This window comes from Schistocerca nitens, chromosome 4 (genome assembly GCF_023898315.1).
Source record: "Schistocerca nitens isolate TAMUIC-IGC-003100 chromosome 4, iqSchNite1.1, whole genome shotgun sequence".
Lineage (NCBI taxonomy): Eukaryota > Metazoa > Arthropoda > Insecta > Orthoptera > Acrididae > Schistocerca > Schistocerca nitens.
Window position 1 is genome coordinate 57,438,281 of NC_064617.1, and position 17,449 is coordinate 57,455,729.

General features: G+C 44.8%; 1 long non-coding RNA gene across 1 annotated transcript in view; it reads left to right on the forward strand.

Annotated features, from left to right (window-relative positions):
- The first annotated feature begins 1,944 nt into the window (after window positions 1–1,944).
- The window catches only part of LOC126252255 (uncharacterized), a 62,567-nt gene continuing 47,062 nt past the window's right edge, over window positions 1,945–17,449 (forward strand). Inside the window, exon 1 of the long non-coding RNA XR_007545836.1 lies at window positions 1,945–2,042. This is a non-coding gene — a long non-coding RNA (uncharacterized LOC126252255). The remainder of the gene's footprint in view (window positions 2,043–17,449) is intronic.

Genomic DNA, 17,449 nt, shown 5'->3' on the forward strand with positions numbered 1-17,449 from the left:
TGCCTGTATTTATACGTTTCTGTATACATTCACACTTATAATGCAAAAATGTGTTATTAATTTAGAAAGTCATCTGATAAATCCCCGCCAGCCCACCCAGACTGAGGATTTCCGTGATTTCCTTCCAAATGGCTCCAGGTATATGCTGGGATGGTTCCTTTGAAAGGGCACGAGCGCATTCCTTCTCCATCCTTCCCTAATACGAACTTGTGCTCCGCCTTGTTGTCGATGGGACGTTAAACACTAATCCCTTCATTCTCCTTACTCCATAGATTCAGCCAAAAACCTGTCTGCCCCCGGTAGCTGAAGGTCAGCGCGACAAAATGTCAATCCTAAGGGCCCGAGTTCGATTCCCGGCTGGGTAGGAGATTTTCTCTCATCAGGGACTGGGTGTTGTGTTGCCCTACTCATCATCATTTCATCCCCATCGACGAGCAAGTCACCGAAGTGGCGTCAAACCTAAAGGCTTACACCCGGCGAACGGTCTACCCGACGGGAGGCCCTAGTCACAACTAAAAACCCTACATTCTGTAAGGAAACAAACTACCATGTATAAAAAAGCTTCACACATACGATTACTTTAAACACGAATTAATGTGTTAAATATTTGACGTTAAGCATACAAGCGAGAAAAAAGTTTATAAATGGTTTGAAAGTATGTGTAAAGTTTGTTGAAAGTGGCTAAGAGCTCTCGTTCTCAAATACTCGTTTCTATCTGTAGTACTTGTCTTACTGCGTTAAATCTTAAACATTATAAATCACAATGACTAGATTATGACAGCATTTCATGTTTTTAAATTCGGTTGGTTGTTCGGTTGATTCGGGGGATGGGACCGAACAGCGAGATCATCGGTGACGTCAGATTAGGGAAGGATGAGGAAGGAAATCGGCCGTAGCCTTTCAAAGGAGCCATCCTGGCGTTTGCCTGAAGCTATTTAGGGAAATCACGGAAACCTAAATCAGGATGCCCGGACAGTTTTGAACCGTCTTCCTCCCGGATGCGAGTCCAGTCTGCTCACTCCTGCGCCACCTCTCTCGGTTTTTATTATAATTATATGTATATTGAAAAACAACTGGCGACGGCCTTGCCGCAGTGGCTACACCGGTTCCCGTGAGATCACCGAAGTTAAGCGCTGTCGGGCGTGGCCGGCGCTTGGATGGGTCACCATCCCGCCGCCATGTGCTGTTGCCATTTTTCGGGGTGCACTCAGCCTCGTGATGCCAATTGAGGAGCTACTCGACCGATTAGTAGCGGCTTCGGTCAAAGAATACCGTCCTAACGGTCGGGAGTGCGGTGTGCTGACCACACGCCCCTCCTTATCCGCATCTTCCTCGGAAGATGACACGGCGGCCGGACGGTCCCGGAAGGGCCACTTGTGGCCTAAAGACGGAGCTTTAAATTGAAAAACAACTATTTTTGCCCCTGGAAGCAGTTATACAGGCAACCTGCAACTTAGACCATGCACCATGAGCCGGGTTACCCATTTAGATAAAGCGGTGTTGGAGTCTTGAGGCAGGCTGATCTTTGACCAGGATAAAGGAGGTGAATGTTTGCTAATTCCGTGACATGTCGCCTGAGACTGCACGGCCACTCCGCGCGGCTTATAAATTACCGAAATCGTCTTGGATTATTTTATGGGAACGGAAGACTTCTCTTGAGTGATTTTTACTAATTTTTTCCCAGTTTTCCTTCCAACTTTAATTTTTTCTTTATTTTCCTACTATTTTTATTTCCAGAGACGCCTTTTCCTTGTCTGCATTGCCCCGGTCTTCCAGCCTATTTAATCCTCTGTTATTATCATTGGATAGTTTCCTAAACCGTGTTGTGATTATTCTAGGCTTACCGCCTTATGCTAAACAACATTTCGCGATGTGACGCAACAATACAGGGGTTCGTGTAGCGGACGGCGGCGTTGCTAGGCATCAGTTTGAGGCGGCGTGACCGGCGAGCAACATGGCGGGTTCCGTCGTCATTCAGCAAAACCTGACGGAGGCTGTAAAATGCAGCAAGAGGGGGACGGAGCAACGGCAGCAGTCAGACGGTAAGCCATCAGCAAACATCTGAGATCAGCCAGTCTGTCACATACGAAACAAACGCTTCAAATAGATCGCACCTATACGGGAGGCGTAACATGAATTCTGACAGGCATGTGTAGTTGCAGTCATGCACACTGCTTACCAGAGTTTGTCTGAGGCAGTTTGTGTTGGAGAAGCACGAATTTTATAAATATTGTGTGAATTCTTAAGGGACCAAACTACTGAGGCCATGGGTCTAGTGAAGCAGGGGATACAACCCGTCGGCTTTGACCATTGACGTCATGCATTGCTCATAGATAATAATGTCTTCACTTTCGGCCATAGATAATACAACAGTTCTGTGTCCCGGATAAGCGCTATCATTGTACATTAAAATAATTGAATGTGATTTTAAAAGAGATCGCTACATATTGCTCAAAATATTCTTCGTGTGTATTTATTTAAATAATTGGTTGTTTGCAATTCATTCCGTACTTAATTTCATTCTTAGTGATATTGAGGTAATTTGGAATATTAGTTTCTTATTTTACGACAATTTTTAGTATCTCATTTTCGTTTGTAGGTATTGATTTATCTGCTCCGGTGAACCTGGATGATTTGAGAGAGGCTATGGGCGTAAACAGGTTAGCGACGATTTGTTTTTTACAAATGTGTGGTCTCGTTACCGAGCATGTTCGATGTCTTGAGTGCGGAGAACATATGCGTGCGCCTCACAAGTGTATCTCGTCGCCGTACTCACGACATATTCGTATGGCGCTACAGGAAAGATCGGTTGTGGTGGTCCATTACGCGAGGGACGTGGTTAGAAAAATCTAAGCTCGCCTTGAGAGACATCATGAAAATCACGTACTGTTGGTGTTTGAGATATCCTGTGTGGCTGTGTGTCCATGAATGTCGTGTAAGTAAGCGTACAGTTGTGGACTGGTACTCTTTTTGCAGGGAATACGCGAGATATAGGGGACCGTTGGGGGGGGGGGGGAGGGGGGCGGGTGTTATGGTCGAAAATGACGAGTCGCATTTTGGCAAAAGGAAGTACAACAGGGGGGAACCTGTGGTGGGATTATGGGTTTGGGGGGGCTGTAGTTTCAGGTCAAGAATGTGACGATGTAGTGTTTAAAGTAGTACCCAATCGAAGGAAGGAAGGTTTGGTCAGCTTAATTTAAGATCACGTTGCAGAGGGTTCCATTGTAATTTCAGATGGTTTTTCTTCATATAGGGATTTAGGGGAAAGGGATTATCAGCATCTCGTAGTTAATCACAATGTTGAGTTCACATATTGTACACAGGCGCTTGCACAAATAGCATAGAGGGTTATTGGTCAGCTGTGAAATCTCTTGTAGGGAAGGGAAACGCCGGATTTCCACACTTCAAAGTCACTTAGACGAATATTCATGGAGGTGTAGTATTCCACAAACACATTGCCCGCTTAAATGTTCTGTTAAACGTGATGGGCAAATGTATCGTCCGAAATATTTTAGCTAATTTCACATTAGGATGGGTGGGGGGTGAATGTGTGTGTGTGTGTGTGTGTGTGTGTTTTCGTAATGTTTTGCTTGTTGTGTATGTTGGTTGTATGTGATTTGTGTTGGCGTCTTTCCAGGCGAGCCGAGCTTCGGTTCTTTTAAGAAGTTCTCGTGTGGTAAGTTCAGTTTTCTATTTTTTTCTTTTACTGCATTTGACTATTTTGACGTATTTCATTTTTGTGTTACGCCATTACATATGTTTTCGAGTACTCCAGTACATAATAGAAATTTCGCAGCTGTCGTTCTTCTTTCGTTTCCCAGCACTAGTATCAGTACGATTTTGTCGGATCTGTACTAGCAATATTACAGGGGAAACGCCCGACACAACTACAATTTGTATCCCGTCCTTCACTTGACCTTTACACTGACACTACCTATTCGAAAACGACATATGTAATATTGATGAGGTTTACCTATATATGTCAACTGGAAGAGCAGGATACAAATGTTGTGTATAGCTATACAGCTCAACTAAATAATGGGATACTATTGTCACTGCTGTGATCAAAACTATAACATTCAGTCGATACTATTAGCATCAAAGGCGAAAAAAAACTGTACCCCATAGTGAAGTACGGGATACAAATTGTGTATGTGTCGTCTTATTGCCTCTTCGTGTAGTTCAACTGAGGTACGGGTGGCAAATGTAACGTACGTCCGTTTCCACGTTTTCGTTAGCAGTGTACATATATATAGGTCAACGGAAGTATGGGGTACAAATATTATGTACGTAGCTCCTTCTGCCATCGGTAATACTACTATCTACGTAAGAACAGACCATCAGTGGTAGCAGAGGCGAAAGAAACAACACATGTAAATTTGTATCCCGTGCTTCAGTTGACCTCTGTGGTTCAAATGGCTCTGAGCACTATGGGACTTAACTTCTGAGGTGCTGGTCCGAATGGGCAAGCGGCTCTAGGCGCTACAGTCTGGAACCGCGCGACCGCTACGGTCGCAGGTTCGAATCCTGCCTCGGGCACGGATGTTTGTGATGTCCTTAGGTTAGTTAGGTTTAAGTAGTTCTAAGTTCTAGGGGACTGATGACCTCAGAAGTTAAGTCCCATAGTGCTCAGAGCCATTTGAACCATTTGAACTTCTGAGGTCATCAGTCCCCTAGAACTTAGAACTACTTAAACCTAACTAACCTAAAGACATCACACACATCCATGCCCGAGGCAGGATTCGAACCTGCGACCGTAGCGTTCGCGCGTTTCCAGACTGTAGCGCCTAGAACCGCTCGGGCACACCGGCGTGCTGACCTATATTGTTCAACTGAACAACAGAATTAATGCTAACGAAAACGAAGAAATCGATGTATGCCAAATTTGTATCCCGTACTGCAGTTAACCAATACAGTTCGAATGATGTTCGAGATACAATCCATGTACATGTGACGTGAGGAACGTATTCTATGCGACCAATATTTCCATCCATTTTCCCCTTAATTTTCCACAGAAATAATACGATAGAAACACGCGATATCCTTAACGTGAAAATACTACTTGCCTTGATATATGTCAACTATATTTTTCGTCTGTCGTATTCCTTTGTTTCTGAACAGTCTTGTCAGCTCTTTCACCTGTGCAATAAATGCTCTCCGGTCAATTCTGACGTAATTCGTCAAAGCCGACGGATTGCATCCCCTGCTTCACTAGAGCCGAGGCCATCGGTCCCTAGACTTACACAATACTTAAACTAACTTAACGCTAAGAACAACACACAAACCCATGGCCGAGGGCAAACCTCCGGCGGGAGGGGCCGCGCATTCCGTGACATGACGCCTCAGACCGCACCGTCACTTCGTGCGGCTTATAAATATTGTAATTACAGGAAAATCGGAATATTACAAATAGTATGTTCTCCAACGAAGTGTCCGTATCACTTGTGACCTCTGCATTCGCAGTTATAGATATTGTTCGACAAGTCGAGTGTGTCCCTGTTGTGTCCTGAAAAACACGTTTTCCACATGAGTCTCACATAAAAAAATACATTTTTATAAGACAAATTTAAAACAATTAGCTGTAATTTTGTAAGAAAACTAACTTGCCTTTTATATCACGGGTGTCTTATGAACAGAATGAAATGTGATTTGAATTTTTGTTTCTGCTCACGTATAATTAAATACGCCGAGTCAGCATTTGCCTTTGTGCCAGTGTAGTTCGTATCCTTAAGCCCAGTACAGTGGGCACACTTTTCTTTCCGGCCTCTCGTCTCCCTAGTATTGAATCGGTAGAGGTCACTGGAATTCGAACCGCTGCCAACTTTTGCAATCAAATGTCAGCGTGTGCAATATGTTTGTCGGCAGCAGCTAGAATTAGAGCCGTCCGACCTTTGCATAACGTGTATACAGGGTGGTCCATTGATAGTGACCGGGCCAAATATCTCACGAAATAAGCCTCAAACGAAAAAACTACTAAGAACGAAACTCGTCTAGCTTGAAGGGGGAGACCAGATGGCGCTATGGTTGGCCCGCTAGGTGGCGCTGCCGTAGGTCAAACGGATATCAACTGCGTGCTTTTAATTACGAACGCCCATTTTTTATTACATATTCGTGTAGTACGTAAAGAAATATAAATGTTTTAGCTGGACCACTTTTTTCGCTCTTGTGTCCAGTGGCAGAACTGTACACGACGTTCAAAGTCGTCGCCATGCAATCCCTGGTGCACAGAAATTTGGTACGGGTGCAATCCATGTTGATGTAGCATTCTCAACACCGACGTTTTGGAGATTCCCGATTGTCGCGCAATTTGTCTGCTACTGATGTGCGGATTAGCCGCGAGAGCAGCTAAAACACCCACTTGGACATCATCATTTGTTTCAGGTCGTAGTTGACGTTTCACATGTGGCTGAACACGTCCTGTTTCCTTAAATAACGTAATTATCCGGCGAACGGTCCGGACACTTGGATGATGTCGTCCAGGATACCGAGCAGCATACATATCACACGCCCGTTGCGCATTTTGATCACAATAGCCATACGTCAACACGATATCGACCTTTTCCGCAGTTGTAAATGGTCCATTTTAACACAGGTACTGTACCACGAAGCAAATACCGTCCGCACTGGCAGAATGTTACGTGGTACCACGTACTTATACGTTTGTGACTATTACAGCGCCATCTATCACACAGCGAAAAAAGTGGTACAACTAAAACATTCATATTTCTTTACGTACTACACGAATATGTAACAAAAAATGGGGATTCCTATTTTTTAAAAAACGCAGTTGCTATCCGTTAGACCTACGGCAGCGCCATCTAGCGGGCCAACCATAGCGCCATCTGGTTTCCCCCTTCAAGTTGGACAAGTTTCGTTCTTTGTAGTTTTCTCGTTTGACGCTTGTTTCGTGAGATATTTGGCCCGGTCACTATCAGTGGATCACCTTGTATATTATTGTACATGACCTCTTGTGCCATTATGTAATCTCTGATCCGACACAACAGTATTAAACGTTCACTCTGAGAAGGCTGACGGCAGTAGCTGTTTCGGTACGAGTCTAAGGACTGTGTATCAGTTCGGACAAACGTTCTATTGTTTTCGGTCGCTACTGATCTCAGCTTTCAATACTGAGCGCAAAGATTATCTTCGTTGAACGTACCAGTAAATTCAAACGCTGTCGAATTTAATTACATGTAACATTTCCGTGATCTTTAAAGCTGCGTGTCACCTGTGCTTTCGTGTACGAGTACATGGACGCACTGAAGAGAGTCTCGTCTGCTAGCTGAAGTTTACTATACGAGTCAGACTTCTTTACGTCAGAATGATTTCCAAAACCATGCAGAGGGAGATTTCACGTATGAGAACGAAGATTTCACTTGACCGATAGATTTTACTAATGTATGCTTTTCTCTCTTTCGTATACCAGCTCTCAACCTTCAACCTTAGGGTCCGTGTTACAATGCCCAATTTGCCATTGCCACTGACCGCATAGTGAAGATACTGAAGAAACGGAATATCGCGGTAGTCTACTGCCCCACACGGAAGAGCTAGGAAAATCTTAGCTTGTCCTAGGGTGCTCGCAAACCGCTGGGAAAAATCAGGGATTTACAGGACAGGTGTGGAAGCACCAAAAACACATCACAATATGTGCCTAATACGGCGTAGGAAAACCGTTGGCATTCAAGACAGCTTCCAGTCGTTTCGCAGCTGATAAATTCACGTGCTGAATTGTTTTCAAAGGACTCCTATACCATTCTTCCTAGGTAGTAGCGACATCTCTAGGTAACGATGATGGAGGTCGATAGCGATCACGCGTCCTTCTTCCCAGTGTACACCACAAAGGCTGCATAATATTCAGATCTGTTAACTGTGGGTGGCCATGGGAGATGTGACAATTCATTCTCACCGAGCGAGGTGGCGCAGTGGTTAGCACACTGGACTCGCATTCGGGAGGACGACGGTTCAATCCCGTCTCCGGCAATCCTGATTTAGGTTTTCCGTGATTTCCCTAAATCGCTTCAGGCAAATGCCGGGATGGTTCCTTTGAAAGGGCACGGCCGATTTCCTTCCCCATCCTTCCCTCACCCGAGCTTGCGCTCCGTCTCTAATGACCTCGTTGTCGACGGGACGTTAAACACTAACCACCACCACCACCACAATTCATTCTCGTTCTCATGAAACCAGTCGCGGACGATGCGAGCTGTGTGAACAGTGGCGCTGTCTTCTTGGAACACAGCATCACTATTGGAGAACAAACATTGTATCGTTGGTTGGATCTTATCAGCCAAAACGGCCGCATAATACTTGGCAGTAGTGGGCCCTTGCAGAGTAACGATGGGGCCCACCGAATACCACGATATGGCCATCTAAATCATCGCCGAACCCCCAACATGTTTCACTCTAGGGACGTAAAATCGGCCAGAAGTTGGAAACAGTTTGAAACGAGACGCGTCCGACCAAATGACTTTCTTCGATTGCTCCGTACTCGAGGTTTTACGGTTTCGGCGCAAAGTTTTCCAGTTAGGGGCGTTGCATCGCTGACAGCTGGTTCTGAAATTTCAGCTCGCCCTTAAATACCCTGCTTGTTGTTTTTGCGCCGACAGAGATCGCGCGAGAGACATTCATTTCTGCAGTGACTTTTGAAGCTGTTGTCCAGTTTCACTCTGGGACACTGGTGGCGGTCGCCAGTGATCGTCACTGGTGACTGTGGTGAACACTCTCGAAACACAGGTGTCCGACACCGCAGTTATTGCCAACTGATTATTTACTGAAATGGACTCGTACAGGGGTAGCCACTAAATTTCGCTAGCCTTTTATGGTCCGAAAAATAAGGTATTAAATTTCAAGAAATAACATACAACTTACCAATTTTGTTTTTCTTATCCATGCTCTTCTCATTGAAATCAGCCACAAACTTCGTTATAATTTCTTGCCACGCATTCGTTTTCGTCACTTTGCTGCTATTGTCATCGCTTCTCACATCCCAAATAGCAGGACTGCTTTCTACAAAATCTTCCGCTTTAATCAACTCTAAACTCATGGTTACAGTGTGTGCAGTACAACGTACAATGAATATTTCGCGGCACTGTCTCAGAAATGACTGCCTGTCTGTTGGCAAATCTTCAGCGCTGTGTCTGTGATCTGTGTCCCAGTGTGAACACTCCAGTTCAAACTAATGCATGTCCGGCGGTGACTGCTGCGAACGCAGTAACCCTGTCCGTCACATGTGGCGAGGGTGAGTCACTGCTCCGTCACAGTGGCTCGCTCAGGCAGAGTAGTGTTCCGGCGTGAATGCTCCAGTTCAAACGAATGTATCTCTTTCACCAGTGTCGCAGTGTGAAAGGCGCCTTAGTTTTCGCCAAAATTCTCCCCAGCGATCGTCCGTCACGATTACTCAACACACACTTTCGTCTGTGTTCTGGCTTATCGGACGATGTTTTTTTCCGGTCTCCCTGTACGCGCTATAAAAATTTCGATGCGGCGCGTCTTGAAACACCACACACTTCGGCTACCTCGAATGCTGAAACACCCACCACAAGAGCACAAACAATTCGCCTCGTTCTAATTCACTTAGTTCCGACTTGATGCACACTCAACCACGCAGAACACTGTTCTGATCACGAATAAACTTGCAGCGTACTGAGGACACTGCGCAAAAAAAAATCGCTCTGAGCACTATGGGACTTAACTTCTGAGGTCATCAGTCTCATAGAACTTAGAACTACTTAAACCTAACTAACCTAAGGACGTCACACACATCCATGCCCGAGGCAGGATTCGAACCTGCGACCGTAGCGGTCGCGCGGTTCCAGACTGTAGCGCCTAGAACCGCTCGGCCACCCCGGCCGGCCGACACTGCGCAGGTTTGTGCACTCTCTCAGTACACGGATACTAAACAAAAATGGAAGGAAAAGGGTACAAGGACATTAGGGCAACTTTATATGGGTAGAGACAGATAATCATCTGCTGCAGAACACGGTTTCGAGCTAGGAGGTTGTCAAGTTCGATTTGATAAGGCTCGGGTCCTGGTTGCTACGAACAGATACTGCGATAGGCTGTGGAAGGAGGCGATGGAGGTCATTGAACACGAGACTAATTTTAATTGGAAGGAGAAAAGTGTAAAGCTGTATGCTATCTGGACTGCGGTGCTGAAGAAGGTGGCGCACCATTCGTCCACCGTGGGGCGACAGCAGAGGCTGAACGACAGCAGCCAGTTGCGCTCGTGTTTCTGAAAGCACGTGGCGTCACGCCTCTGCGCGGAAGCGTGTCGAAACGAAATTTTAGTACAGTCGGCGGCTAGCCAAGGTGCTAATCGCACTATCGCATAAGATACAACCCTCCTTGAAGATATCTTCCGCAGATGCGCACGAAACGTCGTTTTTCTTAACGAAATTTATTAGACCACTTCATAACACCCTGAATATTATAGCAAGTGTGATGGTGTTTGGTTTCCATTTTGCGTACCGTAACCTCTCACTGGCCGCGCTGTGTGGCCGTGCGGTTCGACGCGTCATGTAACGGATTGCTCGGCCCCTCCCGCCGGAGGCTCGAATCCTCGCTCGCGCATGGGTGTGTGTGTGTTGTTCTTAGCGTAAGTTAGTTTACGTAGTTTTTACGTTTAGGGAGCGATGACCTCCGCAGTTTGGTTCCTTAGGAATTCAGACACATTTGGCCATCAACTCACGCCCGGGTTCCCGGGTTCGATTCCCGGCGGGGTCAGAGATTTTCTCTGCCTCGTGATGACTGGGTGTTGTGTGCTGTCCTTAAGTTAGTTAGGTTTAAGTAGTTCTAAGTTCTGGGGGACTGATGACCATAGATGTTAAGTCCCATAGTGCTCAGAGCCATTTTTTGACCATCAACTTCTCCATCGTTCGGAAAACTCGAGTCACATTCCTCCACAACGAGTGAGATATTCAGCTGAGAAAGAGGATAAGATTTCAGTATTATCCATTGGGAAGCTTTAATGTAATGTTTCCTAGAACAAAAGAAAGCATTATACGCTCCTCGTCAGACCGCTACGCAAAGGCATTCGCATGCTCGGGCGCGACTCACGATCTTGCGTCACAGCTACAGTTCTGCCGAGCTCACCTCTCTTACCAGAATGAAATTTTCAAACTGCAGCGGAGTGTGCTCTGATGTGAAACTTCCTGGCAGATTAAAACTGTGTGCCGCACCGTGACTCGAACTCGCCACCTTTGCCTTTTGCGCGCAAGTGCTCTACCAACTGAGCTACCCAAGCACGACTCACAGCTTTAATTCCGCCAGTACCTCGTCTCCTACCTTCCAAACTTCGCAGAAGCTCTCCTGCGAACCTTGCAGAACTAGCACTCCTGGAAGAAAGAATATTGCGGAGACATGGCTTACCCACAGCCGAGGGGATGTTTCCAGACTGAAATTTTCACTCTGCAGCGGAGTGTGCGCTGATAGTAGAGCACTTGCTCGCGAAAGGCAAAGGTCCCGAGTTCGAGTCTTGGTCCGGTACATAGTTTTAATCTGCCAGGAAGTTTCATGTCAGCGCACACTTCGCTGCAGAGTGAAAATTTCAGTCTGGAAACATCCCCTAGACTGTGGGTAAGCCATGTCTCCGGAATATTCTTTCTTCCAGGAGTGCTAGTTCTGCAAGGTATGCAAGAGGGCTTCTGCGAAGTTTGGAAGGTAGGTAGGAGACGAGGTACTGGCGGAATTAAAGCTGTGAGGACGGGGCGTGAGTCGTGCTTGGGTAGCTCAGTTGGTAGAGCACTTGCCCACGAAAGGTAAAGGTCCCGAGTTCGAGTCTCGGTCCGGCACACAGTTTAAATCTGCCAGGAAGTTTCACCCCTCTTAATTTACCAGACACTATAGGGAGCTCTTCTGCAACTATCAGTCTCAGGTTAGCAGACCAAGGAAAGAAAACTCTTTCCATATGGTGCTGTTGTTTACACGAAAGCGAAATACTGAAGAAAAATGTATACGCACAAGGACTTTCCTCCTAAAAGATGGATTCATGGTACACTAGCCGGCAACTGACGCTAAGTGTAAACAAATGCAGCGTAGACACACGTAAAGTGACGAACAGTTCCGTCGTTTACTGTATCAGTGGTAAATCACTGGCATTCACACTGTTCGAAACACCTTTCATGTAGAAAGCTCCCCCCCCCCCCCCTACCCCCAATTGGAAGGCAACGAAAGCTACGATTCTTCTATTCTTCAAAGGTAATCTGATTAGGCATTGCTTATCTAGTACACTGGTCGACTATAAAAAGTAGTCAGTTTTTTTAGTGTTGTTTCCCCAACCAGAGTCTTGACTGTGCCTCAGTCACCATAGAGTCAAATAGAAGATCAAAGAAGTGATTCACAAATTGTAAGGTATTTCTTAATTTATAGGTGGTATTTAGATACATTATTCTCCCGTTCATGCAAGTGCTCGCTTTTCTCTTCATAATTCCGAACTTTGCGAGACTTACACTAAACTCTGTCGAAGAGTGTTTGAAAGACAGGGCCCCAAGTTCTTATAGAATGTAGTATTATGAAAAACTGGGCAAAACAGAGTCCTTTAAACATTATGCCCGGAAGTGAAATCTCTGTTTTGTAACAGCCACCTGGCTGTTGGCACTACAGGAAGTGTTCCACGCCGTTAACGACCATCCTCAAGCACCAATAAACCCCGAATCTTTAAAGAATCGAGCTCCTATGTGTAAAACAGCATCAAACTTCTGATTACTTTACAATCGAGTTAGTGTGTGTGAGTATGCAAGCGGGAAAAAGTTTAGAAAAAGTTTGAAATTATATTTAAAGTTGCCTGGAAGTCGCCAAGTGATCTCATTATCGAACACCGGATAATTGTAGTCTGTGCAATTTGCACTCTGTTTTAAGCAGAGCTAATTTTTTACGCATCTCGGTGTTTAGTAGGTCATACCTCCTGAACTGCGGGTCGTTCATTGTATTAATTTAGCAGTTACGTCCAGTGGTACGTGTGGATACTGACTGCAAAAACGTGCTGCGTAAAGGATTTGTAGCGAAGAAGTAACACAATTAAAACGCTGATATGAAACTTCCTGACAGATTAAAACTGTGTGCCCGACCGAGACTCGAACTCGGGACCTTTGCCTTTCGCGGGCAAGTGCTCTACCATCTGAGCTACCAAAGCACGAAGCGAAAGGCAAAGGTCCCGAGTTCGAGTCTCGGTCGGGCACACAGTTTTAATCTGCCAGGAAGTTTCATATCAGCGCACACTGCGCTGCAGAGTGAAAATCGCATTCTGACACTTAAAACGTCTTGCCTGAGGTGGCAGTTTTACTGCATGAGTGGCGAAAATGTAGTACGCCATGAACTTTTTCCTTTCATCATTTTGTTGGGGCGTCAGCGAGAGAAAGTTTCGTAAAGGTCAGAAATTACGTGCAAAGTATGTTGCAAGTCACTAAATGCCCTCGTTCTCAAATACTGGATGTATATATTCTGGGTATGTGCGCGCCGTGAGTTACGTTGTCTCGTGACGTATACCGTATTTTACGGTCTATAATATGCTACGAACTATAAGAAGCACCTCATTTTTAACCAGTTTTTTTTAAATAACATTTTTCCATTTTATTATTAGACTGCAAAGCCAGAAGGAAAAAAAAATCTTGGTTTATAAAACCAAACTGACCATTAAAATCCCTGAAAATCGCCATCTGAACTTTGTTGTTGTTGTTGTTCTTCTTCTTCTTTCTCTCCGTCGTCATCGTTGTCTTCTTCATATATAAAATGATCTGCACTGCCATCGAGGGCGTTACTTATGCCGCACTTCTTGATAGATTTAACAATAATGTCTTCTCTCACTCTAGAGTACGACTGTTTCATCGACCGACACACTTGTTTGTTTGTAGCTCGTTTTCATGTTGGGCTTCATCCAGCATCCGTTTGTTCCATTCTTCTCTCATATACACTTTAACTGGTTCATTTACCGAGACATCAAGCCATTGTAATTTTGAAGTAAGTCCTCCCAGAATATAACCAAGCTCTGTATTTCCCTGTCTCAACTTCTTTTTCATAGGATTTTTCAGATGACCACTGAACTGATGTAGCACAAGGAAAGAACTCTTCTTCAGTAATGCACCTTTCCCTCTCTCCCACACTCTGTTAATCCATAATTTCATACCAGCTTCGTCCATCCAATCCTTGTCATGTACATTACAACACCCTAATTGGCATTGTAGCGAGAAGGAAGTACGTCTCTGGGCGATATCACTAACCTGGTGTCTTGCTGCTCCAGTAACTCCCTCGTAGCACAGTAGTAGCGCTCAGTCGCCAGGTTCCATGTAGGTGGTGATCCTGCTGAAGTGGAGTGTTAAGGATGCCAGTTGTTAATTGTCAGCAACATTTGTACTATACTTGTTTTAATACAGTAATTGCTTTGTCACACACATCACAGAATCAGCATTTGCAATATGGCGGCTCTGGACTACGCCATTATATTCGACCCTTTACACACATTAACACCGTTTTCTGACTTCACATATGATAGACACTGCCCACGACACGTGGCGTTCTTATAACTAATAACTTCACTTTCTAGCTTATTTAATATCTGAAATATGCACTCGCTACCGTTCTTTTAGAGCCGCCCTAGTTACCCGACCGTGCGTTTTGAGTGGCTCCTCGCGACTCACTCGACCTGCCTTCCCGAAGGACAACAGAGACCACCCCACCTTTCTCTCTCAGCCACTTCTCTCGTTCCAAACTTCCAGCCAATGGGCGTTCAGATCGCTGTTGCTAGGCGTATCTGACGTCACGTTTGCAGACATTGTGACAGAAGTTTTTCTCGGGGCACTGTCTCAGATTGTAAGAAAAAATGGCTCTGAGCACTATGGGACTCAACTGCTGTGGTTATCAGTCCCCTAGAACTTAGAACTACTTAAACCTAACTAACCTAAGGACATCACACACATCCATGCCCGAGGCAGGATTCGAACCTGCGACCGTACCAGTCCCACGGTTCCGGACTGCGCGCCTAGAACCGCGAGACCACCGCGGCCGGCTCAGATTGTAAGATCCTACTCCTGAATAATCGGATCCTGTCCCTACTAAGGTTGCACAACATTGGCTCCTATGATATTATCACTAATGCTCCTTGCTGACGCTTAATTGTCAAATGTACATGTAGTCTGGCTGCTACTGAGCATTCCCGATCGCTTAAATATGCGTAATACTTGGCTTAAACATGTGAAGGGAATACACATATGCATTACAACATGAGCACAACAACTGGTGGTATTTCAGAAGATTTTGTCATTGTTTTGCGCTTGAAAATGATCACTGGATTAAGTTTAGTACCGTTAGCACAACATGAAAGGACAACGGTGTAGTTCGTTTCTCCATGTCCCCTTTTTCTATAGTTACAGTTTTAGCAACTTTCATAGCAACACTTTTGTTACTCTGCACATCAAATGCACTGCCGCTGCCAGTTGAATACAGTTTTGCCAGACAGAGATACGTTTTCCAAGGCATCGAATATACGGCCATTTTTAAGACTGGCGGGAATTTTAAGTCAAACACTGAACATTATTATAATCAGCACCTGAATTTTGGAGGCAATTTTTTGAAGAAACAAGAGCGTCTTATTGTCCGTAAAATACGGCACAGTTTCTAACCGTTAATACGTGCCTTACGTTATTGAATCTTTAACGTATTATACTTCTTAATGAGCAGATTATGACAACATTTAAAATTTTTAAATTCAGTCAGTAATTATATGAGATACTGAAAATCTAATTTTCATGTTCCAAAACGCCGCGCATAAAAACGGGATTTTCTGGTACCTCCGGTTCTATTAGTCATAAAAAGGTAGGATCAAGCGTTTTGGGCTAAGGATCATTTGTGTACCCAACAGAAGAATCGTTTTAGTGCCTACAGTACAGGGTCAAAGTATGAATATTAGGCTACATGCTGCCTCCTGCTTAGTCAAATGGTGCAAACCGATTTGTTCTTTTCGAATTTGTACTGCTCTTTGGTGGACTTGATGGGGCTTATCGAGGCACTATTAGGTTATGACCGGTTCCTCAGAAGACCCCAGAAAAAGTTTATTTAATATCTTTTCGCTGTCACCCAGCGAACCAAAACCCAGCCCTGGATTCCCAGATGACTATGCACAGAAAATGGCTGAAATTTTTACGATGTATTTCGAAGACATCCATAACGAACAACTTTGAAAATTTTCTCCTTATCTTTATCCCTTCCCTAGATACAGAGATTCAAAGTTACCCTACTGTATACCTAAAAAACTTGAAATGCGGTGTCAGGCGAAAACGTTGTTTATAAAGTGACGTTGTACGTAGAAATATGATGTAAAATGTTTCCGTTATCATCAGTAGGGTTCTGCGAACTCCATGTTGTAGCACTGAAGCACATGCAAAATTTTTGTGAACGTAAAATCAGGTCTGAGATGTCACATTACTTTTGCGTTATTTCAATTTCACATATGGAAACTATCAGAATTTACTGACCCATGAAGTTCTTTTCATAAGAGTGGCATGCCCTGCTGTGACAGGATAGAGAAGGAAAGCAGCGGGAAAATGCTCGTAACAGGGCACAAAAAAAAAAAAAAACTCTGACTGGAAAGTGGGGGACCAGTTGCCTCATTCTACTTTCCTCGGCACCATAAAAAATTTTCGCAAAAATATTGACATGTGAACATATTCACGCTTTTTTGTGCTGAGAGAGGAGGAGGCAGTGGCAGTGGGAAAGAGATGGAGAACTAGTAAATAGAGGAAGATAGTAGACAGTGGTTGTGGTGTAGAAAGAGCGAAGGACACAATGGCAGCGTCACAGAAAGAGAGGGACAAAGTAGACAGTGACAGAACAGTGCTAGGAAAAGAGAGAAGGAGACAGTGTCAATGGGAGAGGAATAAAGAGAAGGAGAAAGTGAAAGTGATTGAGAGCCTGGGGTATTGACAGACAGAATCTGAGTGATGACAACGAGGAATAGAGAGGTAGTGACAGTTGGAAGAGGCAGCATCAATGGGAAGGAACGCATGAGATACTGGCAGTAAGAGAGGGCAAGAGGGAGACAGGGATTGTGACAGGAGACATTGGTAGTAGGACAGAACGAAGGGGACAGTGGCCGTGACACAGGAGGCAATAACAGAGAGACACAGGGGGAGAATGACAATGAGTTGACAGAATGAGTGAGCGAGAATGAGCGAGTAGGAGTAGAAGGGTAAGAGCGACTTACAGCGATGGCCTACTGCGTATGAGTGAGTTACAGTTAGGACAGATTTTGTGAGTAGAGATGAGTTGCATGTTAAAACGGGCGCGAATATGTTTGCATACCAATATTTTTGCGAACATTTTTAAAGGTGCTGAGGAAGGTAGAATGAAGCAGCTGGTACCTCACTTTTAGTCAGAGTCTTTTAACAAAGAGAAACATATTCGCCATTTTTGTCCTCTGGTTAGGAGCATTTTTCCACTTGTTTATTAACACATCTAGATTCTC